General features: G+C 43.1%; 1 pseudogene; it reads left to right on the forward strand.

Annotated features, from left to right (window-relative positions):
* Window positions 1-615: 615 nt before the first annotated feature.
* LOC137372391 (large ribosomal subunit protein eL37 pseudogene) lies at window positions 616-2,008 on the forward strand (annotated as a pseudogene).
* Window positions 2,009-8,749: the final 6,741 nt, after the last annotated feature.

The raw sequence follows: 8,749 nt of genomic DNA on the forward strand, positions 1-8,749 counted from the left end.
AGTGGCCACCGCTGCCTCAATGAGGTGGAAGCCCCACGTCAGACCTTTTAAGGGCCTGGGGACCGTAAAATCCGGACTTTTCGGTCAGTGGACGGCTCCCGTCTGGCGAGAGTAAAATTCAGCCCTCAGTCTTTCATGTAACGATTATGACAGCATTGTGTCAAACAGCACAATTTTCACAGTGATCATTGTGTCTATCAAATGGATGCATGTTCAACTAGGACCCCGAGCTTAACGTCACCAAATGCACGGTCCACATGTGTGGCAGCCAGTTTGAGGGCCTCCTCCTCAGCCTGTGTCAGCATCCGCATATCTGGCATTCCTTTACCAGTCCAACTCGCCTCATAAGCATCGTGGGCCCTCTTTGCCTGGAGGAGCAAGGAGGCAGAGATTAGGAATGGCAAGGCAACAACCTGGCGCATGTCACAAGAGGGGTACTGGGCCCAAAAGTGGGGAAGGCTTGTTCTGCACAACTGAGTGAGCCATTCATGTAGGTGCCATGCTCTGAGCTACAGACAAGGGTGAGTTCTTTCATACTTTCATCCATTCATGTCACGTCATTCATCCCTGCCTTTGGCATGGCAGTGGCACACATGTGCCACTCTGTGTGGGAAAATGATACATAATGCTACTTACTTTTGCGGTGCAAAGCAGATCGTTCATCCTCTTCTAGCATTGGGCCCAATCGAGCCGGATGGCCCCACTGCTACTTACCTCCTCTGCCACCTCCAGCCAGGCTGCCTTGGTCAGGTGGGTAGGCCTCTTCTTACCATCGCTGGGGGAAAGGACCTCCCACCTTACCCGTACAGCCTGGAGGAGAGTAAGCAGGGTGGCATCGCTGAACCGTGGGGGCCACCCTGGACCGCCCCTCTGCCATCTTTGTTTTTTTTTTGTCTGGTCCTTTAAATGCAAAGGTAACTGCTCTAATTTCTGGCTGTAAGGTTTTTTTTTCTTGTGTTAAAATTAATGCAGGACTAGTGAGGATATCTGTGCTGTTGCAATAGTTTTTTTTTATGACAGATAGACACAGATATAGATATTCACATACACTTTGCTTCTGCATCAGTTGATCATAATTATTGATGTAATATTTAAGGTTTGCAATGCAGCTACAGGAGAATCATACTTTCCTGGTTCTTTGAGAAATACTTTTAATTGCAGTTACATGCCTTTTCACATAACAGTTAGGTAAACAATGAATACAGATTCTAACTGCATATTAGTCTGCGGCTTTTCACGTTCAGCAAATTAAAAGCCCATAGTATGAAGATATAATTAAATGATGCTTTTATTTCTGACAGAGTATTTCCCTTTTATGATAGAATTCAATCTCACTTTCACATTTGTGCAAAGTTAAGATTATTCACCCAAGTGCAGCAAGCCTACAAGAACAAATGTTACGCTTGAGCGAAGAGGATCTCACCTGCGCAGGACACTGGGACAAAGCAGAGTGATTTGGCAGAAAAACAAAGTGCTGGAAATAGTCACCAGGTCTGGCAGTGAGAACCTGGATGAACAGAGAAGTGTGTTAACATTTCGGGTCTGTGACCTTGGTCACAAACCTGAAAGTTAACTTTGCTCCTCTCTCCACAGATGCTGCCAGACATGCTGAGTATTTCCAGCACTTTCTGTTTTTCTGCCAGTGTTTCAGCATCCACAGTCTTCTGTTTTTGGTGAGTATTTGGCAGCTGTCAGGGAGTAGGTGCTGGGGCACTTTAGGCATCGTCATTTGGTAGGAGGCAGAACAAGACCCACACGCTTTGCCGGTGGTGTGGGGCCAAAGCATGTCACCTGCAGAAATCGACCTGTGGTCGACCTGTGCCTACCCTGCCAAGAGAAAGAGGAAGTACAACTGGAGTACTAAAGCCAAAAGGAGAAACACAACTGGTACAGGCCGCATAAGGCACCTGAAGGTGGTGTATCGCAGATTCAGGAATGGATTCCGTGAAGGGACCACCCCGAAGCCCAGACGCGCCACAATGGCTTCCTCCAGCACTGCATAAACTGTCGGTGTAACTGCACAACAAATAAAGCTATGTTTTGCAAAGTTAAAAAAAAAGGGACCCAGCACATGCTCCATAGCTGACTTTGACTGTACAAATACAACAGACTTGTTTTTCCATTTCCAACACTTAGCCTTCACATGTCCTTCTTTATGACAAAAATAACATGTCCCTTGAACCAAACCTGTCCTCCGGACTTTCTGTTTTACTAAGCTGAGGTGTATCTGTGTACCTTTGCCCTCTTTCTCAATAGAAACAGATCTCCTTTTATTATCAAACTTCCTATCTCTCCAATTTCTCTGAAAGTTTCCAAATTGAAGCCTGTGACTACTGATCTTGTGAATCAATTCATAATCATCTGCCACATTCTTTATTTTACCAACTTTATATTCTTCCAGGTGGGACCTTATTCCTGAAGGGACACTATTTTTGAATTTTTCCATCAGAATCACTTTTCTAAGGCTCTCAAAGTCTTGGGCAACCTTCAATGATCTAAACTAACTATCAAACACCATTTCCCTCTCCCGAGCAAATTCCACATATGTCTGGGCCTGTTTCCTTTTAAATTTCTGCATATCTATTTGCAGGCCTCTTGTACCAACTCATAGGCAATGAGAGCAGCACTCTTTACTTTATCACAGTTCCGTGAGTGCTCTTCTGAAAGAGATGAGTACACCTCCAAAGCTTTCCCTATAAAAACACTCTGTAGGAGCTTTTTCCAAGCTGATTTAGGCCAATTCCAATTTGTGGTAATTTTCTCAAAGAACACAATGTACATTTCTACTCCTTCCTCACAAAATTTAGGCACCAAGCAATTATTCTTTGTCAAATCAAAAGATTGATGAGATTGCTCTGGATCATCATCAGCTTTCACCTCCAAACTACATTCAAGGACTTTGAGCTTTTCCCTTTCCAATTCCAAATTCTCCCTTCCCCTTTCTCTTTCGAATTCAAATTTTTTCATTTCTTTTTCCAATTCGTTTTCGCATTTCTCTTTCTCTTTCTAATTCTACATCAAATGTTTTAATTTCTCTTTTTCCTCTCTTTCCCTTTCCGATTTCATCTTCTCAAGTTCAGATTGTCGAATTTCCTTGTGTTTTGCTAATTCAGTTTTGGCTAGTTCAACTTGAGCTGTAAAAGAAACACTTTTTTCTTTCTCAATCTTCAATGATCTCGGCCTTCCTAGTCCCTAATTTTAAGCTGACCCCTATGTTCCCTGCTATAGCCTCCAAATAGTTTTCTGTCAACTGTTTCAAGGTACTAAGAGACAAATCCTTTTTCTTCACAAAGGCCTGAGCAATACTCACGTTGATCTCCCACTCAACACAGCAAAAGTAAATGTGAAATCTTGTTTGTTTAAATTCTGGAAAATTCCAGTGACCCATTTCACAGCCCCTCCAACAACATTCAAGTAACTCGGTACCATCCAAGACAAAGCAGCCTGCTTGATTGGCATGCCATCCACCACCAGTGCACAATGGCAGCAGTGTGTATCAACTACAAGATGCACAGCAGCAACCCGCCAAGACTTCTTTGATAGCTCCTCCCAAACCCACGCCCTCAACTGCCTAGAAGGACAAGAGGAGTAGGTGCATGGGAACACCACCACCTGCAAATTTCCCTGCAAGTCACACACCATCCTGACTTGGAAATATATTGCCATTCCTTCATCATCACTGGGTCAACATCCTGGAACTCCCTACCTAATAGCACTATGGGAGTAACTACACTACATGGACTGAAGTCGTTCAAGGTGGCAGCTCACCACACTTTCACAAGGGAAATTATGAATGGGCAATAGATGCTGGCCTTGCCAACCATGCTCACCATCCATGAAAAATAAATAAATAAGTTCAGTTTTAGTAGTTTGTTACAGGGCAGAGTCGGGCCAATTACAATGTGTGGTTCATCTTCTGCCCCTCAAGGTGTCTCCACCATCTGCAAGGAGTTTGATGAATACTCACCATTTGCCTAGATGGGTGCAATAGCAAGAAATACAACACCATCTAATACAGATCTCCTGCATATGCTTTTAGTGGACCAATGAACAGATCAGCTAAGGCCTGGCACATGATGTTTTCTTAACCAATAGGAGCCTCATGTCAGGACACTTGATTAAATTATAACATCACAGTAACTCACTCTACTCTAGCTTAGTTCAATACTGAAGGTGAGAGCCCATTTTGTAAAAAAAAATTTCCTACGATTGTGGGAGCAATCTATCTCCACAATCAGACAGAGTCCAAAGTGATGTCACAGAACTATTGCATCATAGGTTGAGGATGCTCAGGGATTTTGAAACTCAAATTCATGGTGCATTTGCTTAAAGACAAGGAACAGAGGGAGAAAATGTGAACCAATTGTTATAGGACAGAGAATGGTTCCAAAAATCAGTTCAGTTTTTGCTTCTGGCAGCTTATTAGCCTATTGTTGCATTCTGTTTGAGGAAGGGAGAAGGAACAAAACCTTTGCAGCATTCACATTTGGTTTCCTCTCCTCTGGGAGACCATCACCATGGAACATATGTATATATTGTTATACTATCTGTAAAGTGTTAGGAACTAATTAGCTGGGAACTAGTTGTTATGTGTAAGTATTCCAGTAGGGGGCCACATTCACAGCTGCTCTGGGGAGTCATGTTATATGTAATGCAAGAACCAGTTCAACCAGGTTCCACAGCAGAAAGCATGGTGTTGAATTAAACAGGACTGACTCCAGCCTTTTTCAAGTTTAAAGTGTGCTTCTTTCCAACATCTGGGAACCAGAAACAACAGAAAGCTGAAACATGGTGGCAGTGAGTGTCTGTGAGTAAACCTACAACATTTTTAAAGGCATCAGATTGAGAAAAGTGACCCAAATTAGTGCCACAGAGAGAGACAGAAAAACTGAGTGACTCATGTGAAAACTCATATAAAAAAAAATTGAAATGTCAGCCGGGACAGGAATGAATACACTGCTACAGCCCATTATGAATTGGGGAGCTGATGATGTTGTAGAGGCATTTGAGAAGTTTAAACAAAAGTACAGATTGACATTCAGTAGTTTCCTAAAAGGCCCCAGTGAAGAGGAGAGGGTCAGCTATATCCTTCTGTGGGCTGGAGATAAAGGATTAAATTTATTTAACAGCTGGGACCTAAGCAGAAACCCAGACAACATTTTTGAAAGATTCAGCACCCATCTCCAGCCAAAATTAAATAAATTAAATACTGATATAAATTTCAAGGCCTCAGACAGCAACTAAGTGAGCCTATTGACAATTTTGTCGCAAGATTGAAAAATGCAGCCAGAAAATGTAAAATTAAGGAGACAGATGAACGGCTGAAAGATCAGCTCATTTAAAAATCTGCACATCATGAAGTACAGAAAGCTCCAATCGGATAGGACAAGCTCACAATATCGCAGGCTGTAGACACTGCCAGAGCACATGAAGGCATGAGCAGACAGATGAAGACTCTGACCTCCCAAATGGCTAGCCATCAGTTAAGCCAAGAGACAGGCAGCAGGGTCGATGCAGAGAAACAACAACTAAAGAAAGTACACCAAACAGAGAGAAAGACGTGCAGGAGCTGTGGACGACCACATGAATTGACAGATAGAAGGAAATGTCCTGCATATGGTTCAATCCGCAGAGCTTGCGGAAAGACCAGTCACTGGGAAAAGATGTGCAGAACAAGGCAAGAAGGTAGTAGATGAGTCATGAGAGCCAGAGTAACAGGGTGAAGGAATAATGAAAGAAATCAAAACATCCATACCCTGGAAGATGGCGATGGGTTTGAGAACATGATAGACAAAGGAACCATAGAATTGCATGAAATGTCTGGATGTGACAGTTCCCAGAGAAAAGAAATTCACACAACCATTCAGATCAGGAAGAGGCTGAGAAATAAGCCCACAACGATAAATCTGTAGGTGAAGATTGATACTGGAGAGCAGAGTAACATCATCCCACTCAGACTATACCAGTAGATCGTTCCTGAAAATTTGGAGAAAAATGGTTATCCAAGGGAAGGTGCTCTGAAACCAAACAACACCATGCGAACAACATATGGGGGAATTGAGATTCGACAGCTAGGAACAACCCAAATCAGAGGGATACACAAAGGAAAAGATGTTAACTGTATGTTCTACATCACAGAAACAGATGGTCCAGCTATCCTGGGGTTGAGTAGTTGTGAAGAGCTGCAGATATCTCAGTAAACCATGATAGGTGAAGAAGGCAATACTGAGGGTTAAAGATAGTACACCCGTTGAAAAGCGCCCTCCGATAAGAAGCAAAGAAGATCTGGTACAAATGTACCCAGTGTTTTGATGAGACGTTTGGATGCTTCAAAGATTTTGAGTATCGCATCACTATTGACCCAGTGATGAAACCAGTGATTCATCCCCCACGTAAAGTACCAATAGAATTAAAAGGAAAACTTGAAAGAGAGCTCAGAGAAATGGAAGAAAAGAAGGTGATCGCCAGAGTCACAGAGCCTACAGATTGGGTAAATTCCATCGTGGTGAGAGAGAAGCCAAATGGACGGCTAAGAATTTGCCTAGATCCCAAAGATCTTCACCAAGCAATGAAGAGGAATCACTACCCTATTCCAGCATTGGAAGAAATCACACCAGCACTGGCAGGGGCAAAGGTTTTCAGAAAGCTTGATACCAGAAATGGCTACTGGAATGTGAAGCTCGACGCAGAATCTTCACTGTTGACAACATTCAACACACCCTTTGGACGATACAGATTCCTGCGTCTACCCTTTGGCCTCAAAGTGAGCCAGGATGTGTTCCAACAGAAATTAGATGAGACATACAGGGGATGCAAAGGAGCAGTCGGCATAGCTGATGATATCCAGATATATGGTATAGATGGAAAAGATCATGACAACCGTCTGCACGAAGCCATGGAGAGAACCAGGAAAGCTGGCATTAAGCTAAACGCAGACAAATGCATTGTGAAAGTGACAAAATGTCAGTTCTTCAGAATGATGTACACACCTAACGGAGTTAAACCGAGTCCTGAAAGAATCTCAGCCATCTCGGGGATGGAAGCCCCAAGAGATAAGAGAGAGTTGAGAAGTTTCCTTGGTTTGATACAATACATGCGCTCCTTTATTCCGCACATGTCGAAACACACAGCAAACCTGCAGGAGCTGATGAAAGAAGATGCAGAGTACCAGTGGTCAGTCACATGACAGGAGTTTCAACAAACTCAAAAAAGTAGTATCCTAGGAGCCAAGTCTGTCGTACTACGACAGAAAGAAACCTGTCACTCTACAAGTAGATGCTTCCACAAAAGAACTGGGAGCAGCCCTGGTACAAGAGGTAAAACCAATAGCATTTGCATCCAAAGCTCTGATATCAGCTGAGACAAGATATGCCAACATAGGGAGAGAGCTTTTGGCAGTCGTGTATGGATGCGAGAAGTTCCACACATACCTCTATGGGAGGAAGTTCACAGTGGAGAGTGATCATTGTCCACTAGAGCTGATCTACAAGAAAAATCTATGTAAAGCACCAGCAAGACTGCAGAGGTTACTCTTGAGGCTTCAGAGTTATGATTTTACTCTGAAATATAAGCCAGGAAGCGACATGGCACTGGCAGACACCCTATCTTGGCTGTCACCACAGGAGAAACATGAGATAGAAAACCTAGGCATAAAGATTCATCACCTAGTGAATGTAACACCACCAAAACTGAGTCAAATTAGAGGTGAAACCAGCAAAGACGAGGAGTTACAGATGCTGTCTCAGCAAGTGATCCAGGGATTGCCTGATAGGATACAGCACACACAGCCAGCAATACAGCAGTACTAGTCTATCAGGGATGACATCTCACTAGAAGATGGTGTTCTGCTGGATCCAGAATAATCATACCCAAAACAATGCAGGAAGAACTTCTCCAAAAGATACATGAAGGCCACATGGGAATGGAGAAGTGTCAGCTCAGAGCCAGATCAGCTGTGTACTGGATAGGCATATACAAAGATATTGAAAATAGGTGTCTATATGCAATATATGCCAGAAGTACAGAAACTCACAACAGAAAGAGGAGTTGATAGCTACTGAAGTACCATCCAGGCCATGGCATACAGTAGGAGTCGATTTATTCACACATAATCAAGAATGGTATCTCATAGTCACAAACTACTACTCAAAATTCCCTTTTATCTGGAAGATGAAAGACTTGAGAGCCACAACAATAATCTCAGCAGTACGAGTTCTGTTCGCTGAGCAAGGGATTCTTGAAAGGTTAATATGTGACAGTGGCACCCAATTTACATCTAGAGAATTTAAGGAATTCGCTGACCAGTATGGGTTCAACACCATCACCTCATCACCACACTACCCACGGGGACACGGATTTATAGAAACACACGTCCAGACGGTCAAAAGAACACTTGTGAAATGCCAAGAGACGAAGTAAGACCCAAACCTGGCCTTATTGTCACTCCGATCCACACCTCTCAAGGCTGGCATGAAATTGCCTGCAGAGCTGTTAAATGGAAGAAAATATAAGACAACTCTGCCAAGCAAAATACATCCTTTAAGTGACCAGGAGGAAGTGAGACAGCAACTCACTGAAGCACAGGTAAGAGGAGAGCAACACTTCAACAAATATGCTAAATCCCTACCCAAGCTGTTGAAAGGACAAACTATACACGTACAGGATCCAACCATAAAAACCTGGAGCCCAGCAAAAGTTGTTGGTGAAGTTGAGACTCCAAGGTCATATATCATTGAGACAGAAACCGGTA

Source organism: Heterodontus francisci, chromosome 7, assembly GCF_036365525.1.
Source record: "Heterodontus francisci isolate sHetFra1 chromosome 7, sHetFra1.hap1, whole genome shotgun sequence".
NCBI classification, from domain to species: domain Eukaryota; kingdom Metazoa; phylum Chordata; class Chondrichthyes; order Heterodontiformes; family Heterodontidae; genus Heterodontus; species Heterodontus francisci.